Genomic DNA, 14,198 nt, shown 5'->3' with positions numbered 1-14,198 from the left:
GATAAGAAATTCCAAAGTGCTCTCTCCCCTTATTTGCTGTTTCTGACGAGCTGAACGGGAGGATCAAACCCAGCAGAAGTCTACACAGGGAGTCTTGAGTTTCACTTTATGAGTGCAGGCATCAGCTTCGTGACAACTTTTTAATTTTCCCAGAAGCCTGTCCCCCACAAACTTTTAAAATTTGTTTTAATCTTTGTGCAGACTCTTGTGTATGTCCCCAGACTGTGGCTTTCATCATTATTGTCCTTCTGCTCTCCAAGGGATCGGGATGTCATAGGGAGAGAAGCTCCCTTAGGCTGGAGGCAGATGGTCAGGCTGCGTTCCATGCAAGCGCTCGTGCTCTCGCTCTCTCTCTCTCAAAAAAACACCCAAAAAGGCACGTCAGTATCAGGATCCAGGGATTACACTCAATGTCCTACAACTCAATTTCTGAAAAAGCAATATTGGATATTTTGGACCGCTGGATATTGGACCTTGGATATTTTGGTCCATTAACACTAATGAATTGCCTGGTATATTACTCCAAAATTCATAAAATACACTGGAACATCACACACACACACACACACACACACACACACACAAATGGTTCCAAGCTGCCAGAATGAGTGAAGTGAACCTGTGGTAAAAAAAAAAAAGTGTCCTGCGATGCAGAAAACCCAAACCGGCCTTGATGGGAACGCCTCCTCATTCTGCTTCTCTCCCTTCTCTAATCCTGCTGAGACTGGGAAGCTCCCAGCACAGAAGGGAAGAGAGAAACAGATAAGGGATTAAACAGAAACATTGTAATGAAAGAAAGAAACAAGTGCAGAGAGGGAGATAAGAAGCTGGGAATCACCCAGTTTCCATGGGATGTGCAAGGATGTGAATAAGCCGTTACACATTTAGTACCTACCCATTTGGGGCAGTCCCTACATTCGAGAAGCTTATGACCTCACCCTGAGTCCGGGCATGCTGGCAGGGTAAATCCCTCTGCAAATCACACTTTACAATTCCTTCCCTACTTTTCCTTTTTACTCCTTCCACCACATGAAAATGCTCCGTTCTATATAACTTGAAATTTTACAGTGGCTTGCGTTCTGTCCTGGGTATTCCTTGGTGGGAAGCAGCCAGGTGTGGGAGCGTCACAGGCAGGGAAAGGATGGGCTGGGACGTGCTGGGCATTGGGTGGCTCGGGTGGGGGGGGGGGAGTAAGAACAAAAGCAAGCTGTGCCTTCTGGGTATTTTATGACAAAAGACCCAGAATCCTCCCTTTAAGTCGCTGTGAGAAGATCACACAGACAAAAACCTAAGAAAAAAATCTATACTCTTTGTGTACACACTTTGTTTTATTATAACAAAGCAACTTGTGTCCTTCTAATATTTAAGAGAGCACCATTTAACTTAATACTTAAGGGAGCACCATCTCTCCTTTCCACTGAAAGAAAAAGAAAACTTAAAAATAAGCGAAAAAAATTAAATAGAGAATGTCAATTCCAAGTAAGATCGTACAGGTTCTGCTGAGTCTCCCATCACGTGGCAGGGCTCAAGACCTCATTAGGAGAGAATTTCATTTTAAAAATATCTTCTTAAAAAAATAAAATAAAAGTGTCATCTTAAACTGCAAGGATGTCTGTTAAACCCCACCTCAGGGTTATAATGAAGTTTAAATGAGTTAATATGTGCAAAATGCTCAGGATAGTGCCCAGCACATAATTTTATCTCCTTATTAACACTTCCTCTGCAAGGAATCCGGGAAACTAAACATATAAAAGGTTGGACCAGCATTGATCAATATGGTAGCCTCTAGCCACAAGTAGCAATTTAACTTTTAATTCAAATTAACTACAAGCAAATAAAGCTAAAAAGTCGGTTCCTCAGTTGCACCAGGTTATCTCAAGAGCCGGATGCCAGGAGCTCTGGACTGGACAGGCAGACACAGAGCACCTCTGCCACTGCGGGAAGCTCTACCGCACGGCGCTCTTTAGAAACCGATCAGCGGAGGGACTCCTGGTGGCTGTTGGTTAAGCAGCCGACTCTTGGTTTCGGCTCAGGTCATGAGATCGAGCCCCGCATCAGGCTCTGCGCTCAGGGGTGGGTCTGCCTGAGATCCTCTCCCTCTGCCCTTCCACCCTTTCCTGCTCTCTCACTCTCTGTCTCTAAAGTAAATAAATCTTTTAAGAGTTTTTTAAAAACCTGATGGTGATGACGGTGATGGTGGTGATGGTGAGTTGGCGATGATGATGATGGTGGTAACAACAGCGACCCCGGGGGATGGAATGAGTCAGGCACCCGTGGAATACTGAGCGAGGGTTTCCTAGGGACCAGCTGCTGTATCAAGAGCTGAGGATCCTATAGTGTTCAGGTGTCTGTTTGTCCCATGTGCCTCCTGGCCGGCGTGCGGCTGGTGTGTCAGGAAAATTAATTTTAAGGAGATTTAAGGGGTGAGTAGATTTTAAGTAAGAAATATCTCAGATTTTTTTTAGATTTATTTATTTGACAGAGATCACAAGCAGAGGGATCAGCAGAGAGAGGGGGAAGCAGGCTCCCCGCTGAGCAGAGAGCCCGATGCAGGGCTTGATCCCAGGACCCTGAGATCATGACCTGAGCCAAAGGCAGAGGTTAACCCACTGAGCCCCCCAGGCGCCCCGCATCTCAGAATTTAAAGCTGTTTATTATCGGTCTCCATGACGACAATCTAGACTCCACAAACCAAGGACACCAGGGTTGTTCACCATTTTTATTTCTTATTCCCTGTACACGGTTTACTGCATAATACGTGCTCACCACACATTTGCTGAATGAATGAAGCTGCAAAGTCAAATATGAATGGGGTGAGGATGGTCAGGATGAGAATTCCAGAAATGAAGCTGGAGGGATGAGGAAACAGAAGGCAGGACACCGGGAGAGACCAGGGGTTCCGGCAAAACGGAGTGAGCAGAGCACAGCACGAGGAGGCGAGTGTGGACAGGGCAGAGATAGGTGAGCGCAGATCTGCCTTTACTTCCTTTTGCCAAGGAATGGTCCTGCTAGCTTCATGGTAAGTATTTTCCCTCTTGGTTCCATATTCTCCTTGCACATTCATGAAGAAGGACACGAGTTGTATATTCGCTGCATGGAGCCACGGAAATGCATGCGCACACGGCAGGAATCCAAAGAACTTGCTCCCTGCCTCCCACAGAAATCTAATGTGAAGGAAATTAAGTGGTTCAAGCTATGCTAATATCCTCTGCTGTTAATTTGTTTTCTGACCTGCCCACACCTGCAGGGAGCCTACGGTGTTTTCTTAGGACTGTTGCATAATTATTTGACATTAGAAACAATGATGCTTTGAACATTCCTCTATATATATCCAGGGACATGATGGTTAGAACTTCTCGTGGGTGGTGGCTCTCAAATTTTAGCACATATTAGAAAAGAATCACCTGGAGAGCTTGTGAAACACAGGTTACAGGTTGCTATACTTCTAAACGGAATCTTCAAAAAAAAAAAATACCCAAACTCATAGATACAGAGAACAGATTAGTGGTTGCCAGGGTGGGGGTTGGGGAAGATGGGTGCAGGTGGTGAAAAGTGCCAGCTTGCTGTTACAAAACACGTAAGTCCTGGGCCTGTGACGTACAGCAAGTTGACTGCAGCCAGTAACACGGCTGTAGATCGGAGAGCTGTGAGGAGAGTAGATTTCTTTTTTTTTCTTTTTTTCTTTTTTTTTACTGAGAGTAGATCTTAAATGTTCTCAGAAAGAAAATTAGTAATGATCTGTGGCCCTGGATGTTAAGTAGAATGACTGTGGTGATCATTTTTTAATATACACATATATTGAATCATTATGTTATAGTTGAAACTAATATAATGTCAATTATTACTCAATAAAAATAAGTTTTAAACAAAAGCTTGAGAAACACTAGGATTTACATTTTGCAACCCAATGTAAGTAAATAAAATTAAAACATGAGTCATTGTAAATAATTTTTCCACACACAAAAACTCCTCTCGAGGGGTGCCTGGGTGGCTCAGTGGGTTAAAAGCCTCTGCCTTCAGCTCAGGTCATGATCTCAGGGTCCTGGGATCCAGCCCCGCATCGGCTCCCTGCTCAGCGGGGAGTCTGCTTCCCTTCCTCTCTCTCTGCTGCTCTGCCTATCTCTGTCTCTGCCAAATAAATAAATAAAATCTTAAAAAAAAAAAAACAAAAACCAAAACACTCCTCTCAGGCATTGGTAAACTCAGGCAACACACTTATTCAGTCCTTTATCAAAACATGTTTATTGTCTGCTATGAGACAGGTGCTATTGTAGCCTCTAGGAATAGAGTGGAAAGTGACTCCAAGCCCACCCCTTTGCTGAGATTACACGCTAGCAGAGATACAAGGGGGAAAGGCCAGTGAACAAACACCGTAATTTCAGGTAACAGAGATACGTACTTTTCCGCCAGACGCTATTTCCTGCTCTGTTCTCCCTAACCCCGTCTTGCTCACAGCAAAGGACACTCTTTCCCCTTGCTCTCGGTCCAAGAGCAGAAGCAGGGCCCAGTTCCCTTAGTCCACAGCCAGCGTCACCACCAAGTTCTCCCATTTCTGATCCCGGCCGACCTCTCCTTTTAAAACCAGGCAAGGAATCCACAAATGTTTACTGCGCAGCTACTGTTTCCTCAGGACGAATCTCTGTCCAGGCAGAGAAGAGGGAAAAGAATGAGCGCAGAAAACACACAACAGACAATGCAGGCCAGTGCTGCCGCGCCCTCAGCACGCACCTGCTCGACAGCTCAACATAGCCAATGCCGAGGGCCAGAGGCACACAGGGAGGAAGCCAGGAGCCCGCCCCCAGGAGGACCAATCTCGTAGGCAAGCCGAGACCATGTCTGTTCAATCGAAAACTACTCCATTTTTTTGCATTTTATAATCTTTAAAATTCGATTTTATCTCATGATGGTGATGCCTTCAATTTGGTGAAATATAGTAATGACAGAGCAAAGGAGCATCTGAGAACGGTGGAGAACTTACAGCACAAAAGTGATGGTCCGAAGTCAGGCTGTGCATTTACACACACACACACACACACACACACACACACCCGTGCGCGCACAGCCGGACGCTACCCCTCGCGGTTTCTGAGGCAGTCGTCCTGGATGTCTAGGACACTCCCCGGGGGTCATGGGCTCATGCTCGGGGAAGTCAGGCTGCAGGCCCGACCCACACCCTTGGAGCCCTCGACAACTTTGCCACAGGTACAAAGACAGGAAGAGTTTTACTAAAACCTATTTTCAAATTATCCATATCCATATGCGCCTTCCTAAAACTTCCCCTAGACTTCCCTTAGAACACATCGCAGTCCAGCAGTCCAACAGTCATGCTGATTCTACCCTCCCGCCTCCGTTTCAGCGTCCTTCCTTCTTCGCAGAGGGAAGAGAGCCCGCACGCAGCCAGCACTGCCTTCAACATTAAACAAATGTCCCAGAGTTCAAATGAAGCCTCCTTCCACCAGGGCCCCCAAAGTTTCCCCATCGACCTTTTTAAGGGATACATTTCTGATCATTAGTACACAAAAAACCAAAGTATTACTGAGCAATGTGTGAGGTTTTGATTAAAAAAAAAAAAATCTGAAATCTGGAGCCACAATATCTAGGATCCAATCCTGAACACACTACTAGCTGTGAAAACTTGAGAAAGTGATTGAATCTCCCTGTGCTTCAAACTCCTCAAGTGTAAACTGCGAACAAGGACAAGTTCCGCTGAAGAACACTGTGAACGTGAAATGAGTTAATACATGTACAGTAATTACAATTGTACCTGGCACGTAGGAAATGCTCTACAGTTCACCTGGTGTGATTAGTAACTATAATGATAACTCAGAAGAAATTTTTAATTTTAAAATTTTATATAGGTTTTTCCTCTTGCTTCAGAAAACTTTCATAAGGTCATCAATAAAAAGCTTCAAGGAAATATACATGCGACAGGACAGGTATTTGAAAACATGATTTCGAGTGAAAGGAAGAAAGTAAGTATGTTAAAAAAAGAGCTTGTGAATTTTTTAAAAATATTTTATTTATTTATTTGACAGACAGAGATCACAAGTAGGCAGAGAGGTAGGCAGAGAGGCAGGCAGAGAGAGAGGAAGGGAAGCAGGCTCCCTGCTTGAGCAGAGAGCCCGATGCAGGGCTCGATCCCAGGACCCTGGCATCATGACCTGAGCTGAAGGCAGAAGCTTTAACCCACTGAGCCACCCAGGCGCCCCAAGAGCTTGTGAATTTTTAAATTAATGGTGATCAATCTCACCATTGCTAGCGTTTAGATTTAATGAAATACGGTTTTAAAAGGGATGATCCATCCTATTTACAAATGTTAATTTTCACTATGGATTGGCAATTACGTCCTTTGCAACTTTTTAACCCTACGATGAAAAATTTCAGATGGTACCTTAAAGATGCACAGTGGCGTACATTTCTTAACGTCTTTTAGAGAAACCAACATGACTATCATTGAGACCACTGTCTTAGGAGTAAAACTGTCAGGTTTTAAGGTATTCTCATCATCACCTTTACCAAGTTTTACCCAGTTGTTTTCTAACCAGACTGTACACCTGTGATATGTACCCCCACCAGTGGGGATAGAGTTTCGTTGGTCAACATCATGCTAGATGCTCAATAGGACAAAGCTCATTTATGTTTTGGCCAAATTAGCGGATGTCAAATGATACCTCTTTGTGACTATTTTGGTATTTTCCAGATTACTGACAAGACTGAGAATGATTATTCCTCATTTGTGTTTCTGGTGTTGTGAGAAAGTCATGTATTTTTGCCCATCTTTTAGGGAACTTATACACTGTCAGTATTTTATAAGTGGTCAGCATCTTTTTCCAGTCTGTAGTCTGTCTTCCCTTTCTTGTTATGATATGTTCTGAGAAACAGAGTTTCTTATTTTTTATGAAGTAATCAATTTTATAATTTATGCGTTGTGATTTGTGTGTGTGTATGTGTGTGTGTCATAAGAATCCTTTCCTACTCCAAAGTCATTAAAAGTTTTAAAGAAACTATACATGCTTTGCCCCTTAAAATTCATCTGGAGCAGATCTTTGTGTAGGATTTGAGGTACAGATCCAATATCTGAGCTTTTTGCATGTGTGGATATACAATTTCCTTAACACCATTTAATAAGAAAATTTTTTTTCTCATTGATTTGCCCAGACACCTCTTTCTTATAAATTTGATTCAATTATTCTATTACAGCAATATCACACTGGCTTAATTTTATAATGTTATAATATATTCTTATATTTGGTAAGGCATGTCCCTCCAGATGACTTGTCTTCACAAGTGCACGGACTATAATTTGGTTGTCTGCACGTCTGTGTAAATCCCAGGATCAAGGCTGACCAGATAGCTCAGCTGGTTAGAGCATAGTGCTAATGAACCTCAAAATCAACTTGCCAATCTTCACAGAGGAAACACAGAAGTTTGTCCCAAATGAAAGAACAGGACAGGTCACAGCCAGAGATCTGAGTGAAACAGATATGAATAATATGACTGATAGAGAATTTAAAGTAATAATCATAAGGTTACTCTCTGGACTTGAGAAAAGAGTAAAAGGCATGAGTGAGACCCTTAACACAGAGATAAGGAATAACATAGCAGAGACAAAGACCTCAGTAAATGAAATAAGAAATATGTATGACAAAATGAACATCAGGCTGGAAGAAGCAGAGGAACAAATTAATGACCTAGAAGACAGAGTAATAGAGAGTAATCAAGCTGAACAAAAGAAAGAAAAAAGAATTACACAAAATTAGAATAGACTTGGGAACTCAGTGATTCCATCAAATGTAATAAGATTCATATTACAGGTGTCCCAGAAGAAGAAGAGAGATAAGGGGGCAGAAAATTATTTGAAGAAATAATAGCTGAAAACTTCCCTAATCTGTGGAAGGAAACAGATGTCCAGATGCAGGAGGCACAAAGAACTCCCAACAAAATCAACAAAAGTAGACCCACACCAAGATATATTTTGATTAAATTAGCAAAATACAGGGGCACCTGGGTGGCTCAGTCATAAAGTGGCTGCCTTTAACTCCAGTCATGATCCTGGGGTCCTGGGATCAAGCCCCTTGTCGGGCTGCCTGCTCGGCGGGAGGCCTGCTTCTCCCTCTTCCCCCCTCCCCACTTGTGTTCCCTGTCTCGCTGTGTCTCTCTCTGTCAAATAAAGAAATAAAATCCTTTAAAAAATAAAATTCAATAAAAAAATAAATTGGCAAAATACAGTGATAAAAAAAAAATTAAAAGCAGCAAGATAAAGGAAGACAGTAACTTATTAGGAAAAACCCATAATGCTATCAGCAGATTTTCTCAGCAGAAAATTTCCAGACAGAAGGAAAAGGCATGATATATTCTACCTGATGAAAGGGAAAAGTCTGCAACCAAGAATACTCCATACAGGAAGGCTAGCATTCAGAACAGAAGAAAAGATAAAGAGGTTCTCAGACAAACAAAAACTAAAGGAGTTCATGATCATTAGCCAGCCCTGAAAGAAATACTAAAGAGGACTCTTGGAGCAGAAAGGAAAGACCAAAAGTGAAAGTATAAAGTTAGGAAGTACAAAAGCAGTAAAAGTGAACCTCTCTCTAAGAAATCAGTCAAGGGACTCCCAAAATGAAATGATGTGATATATAACAACATATACCTGAAATGTGGGGAGGGGAGGAGTAAAAAATGGGTTCAAACGTAAGTCACCATCAACTTAATACACACCGCTATAGGAGGAACAGGTTCTATACAAACTTAATAGTAACCATACATCAAAACCCACTAGTAAATGTGCAATAAACAAGAGAAAGAAATCCAAATTTATCACTAAAGAAAATCAGCAAACCATGAAAGAGAGAAAGACAAGAAAGGATCAGAGAAAATCTCCAGAAACAACTACAAAACAAATAATAAAATGACAATACATATCTATCAATCATTACTTTGAATGTAGATGTACTAAATTCTCCAATCAAAAGACATAGGGTGGCAGAATGGATAAAAAAAAAAAAAAAACAAGACCCATCTATGTGCTGCGAGCAAGAGACTCATTTCAGACCTAAACACACCTGCAGATTGAAAGTGAGGGGATGGAGAAACAACTATCATGGAAATGGAAGTCAGGAGAAAGCCAGAACAGCAATACTTACATTGGACAAAACAGACTTTAAAACAAAGACTGTCACAAGATACAAAGATGTACATTACATGATGATAAAGGGGATATAATCCATCAAGAAGATATAATGATTATAAAGATTTATACACCCAACATAGGAACACTCAAATACATAAAACAGTTAATAAAAAAAAAGGAACTAACTGATAATAATACAATAAAAGTAAGAGACCTTGATACCCTCCCTTATAGCAATGGACAGATCATCTAAACAGAAAAATCAACAAGAAAACAATGGCTTTGAAAGACACACTGAAGAGATGGATTTAACAGATATGTTCACAACATTCCACCCTAAAAGAGCAAAATACACATTCTTTTTCACATGGAACATTTTCCAGAATAGATCACATATTAGCTCACAACAAGCTTCAATAAAGAAGATTAAAGTTACAGCATGCATGTTTTCTGACTACAACAATATGAAACTGGAAGTCAACCACAAGAAAAAAAATCTGGAAAGACCACAAACACATGGAGATTAAATAACATGCTACTGAACAATGAAAGGGTTGGCAAGGAAATAAAGGAAGAAATAAAAAAATTACATGGGAACAAATGAAAATCAAAAATGACAGTCTAAAACCTTTGAGGTACAACAAAAGCAGTTCCAGGAGGGAAGTTTATAGCAATAAAAATCTAATTTAAGAAGCAAGAAAAATCTCAAAGAAACAACCTAAACTTATACCAAAAGGAGCTAGAAAAAAGAACAACAAATAAAGCCAGCAGAAGGAGAGAGAAAATGAAAATGAGGGCAGAATAAATGATATAGAAACTTAAAAAAAAAAAAAAGAAGAAGAACAGATCAATGAAACCAGGAGCTGGTTCTTCAAAAAAATCAATAAAATTGATAATCCTCTAGCTAGTCTCATCAAGAAAAAAGAGAAAGGATTCAAATAAATATAATCACAAAGGAGAGAGGAAAGATAAGAATCAACACCACAGAAATACAAATAATTATAAGAGAATAGTACAAAAAACTATATGCCAAAAATTGGACAACCTGGCAGAAATAGATAAATTCCTACAAACATATAAACTAACAAAACTGAAACAGGAAGAAAGAGAAAATTTGAACAGACTAATAATTATCAAAGAAATTGATTCAGTAATCAAAAAACTCCCAATAAACAAAAGTCCAGGGCCAAATGTTTTCACAGGTAACCTTTACTAAGTATAAAGAAGAGTTAATACCTATTCTTCTCAAATGATTCCAAAACATAGAAAAGGAAGGAAAACTTCCAAATGCATTTTATGAGGCAAGCATTACACTGATACCAAAACAAAGACCCCACTAAAAAAGAGAACTACAGGCCAATATCCCTGCTGAACATAGATGCAAAAACTCTCAACAAAATAACAGCAAACTGAATTAAACAATACATTAAAAACATCATTCACCATGATCAAGGGGGATTTATTCCTGGGATGCAAGTGTGGTCCAGTATTCACAAATCAATCAATGTGATACATCATATCAATAAGACAAAGGATAAGAATCATAAAATCATTTCTTTTCAGAAAAAGAATTTGACAAAATACAACATCCATTCATGATAAAATTCTCGATAAAGTAGGTTTAGAGGTAACATATCTCAGCACTATAAAGGGCCATCTATGAAAAAACCACTGCTGACATCATCCTTTATGGTCAAAAACTGAGAGCTCTTCCCCAAAGGCAAGGAATAAGACAGAGATGTCCTCTCTCACCACTCTTACTCAACAGAGTTCTGGAAGTCCTAGCCACAGCAATCAGACAATTAAAAAAAAAAAAAAATCAAAGACATCCCAGATCAGTAAGGAAGAAGTCAAAATTTCACTATTTATAGAAGACATGTTTCTATCCATAGAAAACCCTAAAGACTCCACCAAAAATCTGCTAGAACTGATAAATGAATTCAGTAAAGTCACAGGACACAAAATCAGTGCACAGAAATCTCTTGTATTTCTATACACCAATAAAGATGGAGCAAAAGGAGAAATTAAGAAAACAACCCCATTTACAGTTGCACTAAAAAGAATAAGATACCTAGGAATAAACCTAACCAAAGAGGTGAAGGACCTGTAATCTGAAAACTATAAAACACTGATGGAAGAAATTGAAGATGACACAAAGAATCCATGCTCATGGACTGAAAGAACAAATATTGTTAGAATGTCTATAGTACCCAAAGCAATCTAGACATTTAATGTAATCCCTATCAAAATGCCAAGGCAGTTTTCACAGAACTAGAACAAACAATTCTACAATTTGTAAGGAAACAAAAACCCCAAAAGACTATGATCAGCCAAAGCAGCCTTGAAAAAGAAAAACAAAGCTGGAGGTATCACAACACCAGACTTCAAGTTACATTACAAAGATGTAGAAACCAAAACAGTATGGTACTGGCACAAAAAGAGATACACAGATCAATAGAATGGAATAGAAAACCCAAAAATAAAACCACAACTATATGGTCAACAAATCTTCAAAAAAGCAGGAAAGAAGAACGAATGGAAAAGACAGTCTCTCCAACAAATTGTGTTGGGAAAACAGAACATCCACATGCAAAAGAATGAAACGGGACCACTTTCTTATATGATACACAAAATAAAATTCAAAATGGATTAAAGACCTAAATATGAAACATGAAACTATAAAAATCCAAGAAGAAAACACAAGCACTAACCTCTTTAACGTTGGCCATAGTAACTTTTTTCTAAATATGTCTCCTGAGGCAAGGAAAACAAAATGAAAAATAAACTATTGGGACAACAGCAAAATAAAAAGCTTCTGCACAACAAAGGAAACATTGAACAAAATTATAAGGCAGCCTACAGAATAAGAAAAGATATTTGCAAATGACACAGCCTGTAAAAGGTTGGTATCCAAAATATATAAAGAACTTAGAAAACTCAACACCCAAAAACCACATAATCCAACTTCAGAAAATGGAAGAAGACATGAACAGGTATTTCTCCAAAGAAGACATCCAGATGGCCAACAGGCACATGAGAAGATGCTCGACATCACTGATCATCAGGGAGATGCAAATCAAAACTACAATGAGATCCCTCACAACTGCCAGAATGGCTAAAGTCAACAACATGAGCAACCACAAGTGTGAGCAAGAATGTGGAGAAAGGGGAACCCTCTTGCACTGTTGGTGGGAAAGCAAACTGGTGCCACCATTGCAGAAAACAATGTGGAGCTTCCTCAAAAAGTTAAAAACAGAACTACCCTCTCATCCACCAATTGCACTACTGGATATTTACCCAAAGAATACAAGAACACTACTTCAGAGGGATACATGCACCCCAATATTTATAGCAGCGTTATTTATAACAATCAAGATATGGAAGCAGCCCAAGTGTCCATCAACTGATGAATGGAGGAAAAAGTGGCATACACATGCAATGGAAAATTACTCAGCCAGTAAAAAGAATCTAATCTTGCCATTTGCAACATGGATGGATCTACAGAATATAATGCCAAGTGAAATCAGTCAGAGAAAGACAAATACGATATGATTTCACTAACGTGGAATTTAAGAAACAAAGAAGCAAATTGGGAAGAGAAAAAACAAACAAACAAACAGAGAGACAAACCAAGAAACAGACTCTTGAACCTAGAGAACACACTGCTGGTCACCAGAGGGGATGTGGGTAAAGGATGGGGAAGCAGATGATGGGGTTGAAGGAGGGCACCTGTGATGAGCACTAGGTGGTGTATGGAAGTGTTGAATCACTATAGGGTACACCTGAAAGTAATATAACACTGTCTGTTAACTAACTGGCATTGAAATAAAAATTTAAAAGGAAAAAAAGAAATTTATTAAAACTTACTTTAAAAACTCTTGAGTATGTCTTTTCTTTATGAGAACATTTTTAATGTACTGATTCAATTCCTTTATTTGTTATAGAACTATTTAGGACTTCTATATCTTCAAGAGTCAGTTTTCATATATTCTATTATTCTAAAAATTGGCCACTGTGTCTTAAATTTTCAAATTTGGGGCATATGTAATATTTTCATTGTAATTCATTTTTAAGTATTTTAAAATTTCTCATGATTTCTTCCTTGTCCATGAAATGTATATATAAATGCATCATTTTTAAATTTCTGAAAACTATTTATTTTTGCTGTATGAACATTCCTGCGTTGTTGATGATTTTAGCCATGTTGGCAGCTGAGGTGGTGTCTTACGGTTTGGATTTGCATTTCACATATAATGAGTGACGCTGAACATCTTTTCTTTTTTTTAATTTAATCTGTATTATTTTTCTCTACCACTTTCTTTTTTTTTTTATTTTCAGCATAACAGTATTCATTGTTTTTGCACCACACCCAGTGCTCCACGCAATCCGTGCCCTCTCCATTACCCACCACCTGGTTCCCCCGAACTCCCACCCCCCGTACCTTCAAACCCCTCAGGTTGTTTTTCACAGTCCACAGTCTCTCATGGTTCACCTCCCCTTCCAGTTTCCCCCAACTCCCTTCTCCTCTCCAACTCCCCTTGTCCTCCATGCTATTTGTTATGCTCCACAAATCAGCGAAACCGTATGATAACTGACTCTCTCTGCTTGACTTACTTCACTCAGCAGCATCTCCTCCAGTCCCGTCCATGTTGCTACAAAAGTTGGGGATTCATCCTTCTGGTGGACGCATTACGCCTCCATCAGAAAGGATGAACATCTTTTCACGTGTCTGTTGGCCATCTGTAGGTCTTCTTCGGGAAATGTCTGTTCATGTCTTCTGCCATTTTTTAATTGGATTATTTGGTTTTTTGGTTTTGAGTTGTAAGTTATTTCCACATCTTGGACACTAACCCTTTATTGGTTACATCATTTGCAAATCTCTTCTCCTATTCTGTACGTTGTCTTTCAGCTATGCTGGTGGCTTTCTTTCCTGTGCAGAAGCTTTTTATTTTGGTGAAGTCCTAATAGTTCACTTTTGTTTCTCTGGCCTCAGGAGACCTGTCTAATTCCATCGTGTTGTGATCAGTTAGTTTTTCTAGGAGATACATATTCCTTTAGTAAAATTTGTGTG

The 14,198-nt window shown here is 39.7% G+C and overlaps 1 protein-coding gene across 2 annotated transcripts in view; it reads right to left on the bottom strand.

Moving 5' to 3' along the window:
- LOC111153888 (transient receptor potential cation channel subfamily C member 6) overlaps positions 1-14,198 on the bottom strand; it is a 103,871-nt gene that overhangs the window by 77,402 nt on the left and 12,271 nt on the right. The window lies entirely within an intron of this gene.

Source organism: Enhydra lutris, unplaced genomic scaffold, assembly GCF_002288905.1.
Source record: "Enhydra lutris kenyoni isolate GAN:26980312 unplaced genomic scaffold, ASM228890v2 scaffoldscaffold34, whole genome shotgun sequence".
NCBI classification, from domain to species: Eukaryota; Metazoa; Chordata; class Mammalia; order Carnivora; family Mustelidae; genus Enhydra; species Enhydra lutris.
Note: the sequence above shows the minus strand (reverse complement) of the source record. Positions and strands in the feature narration are given on the sequence as shown.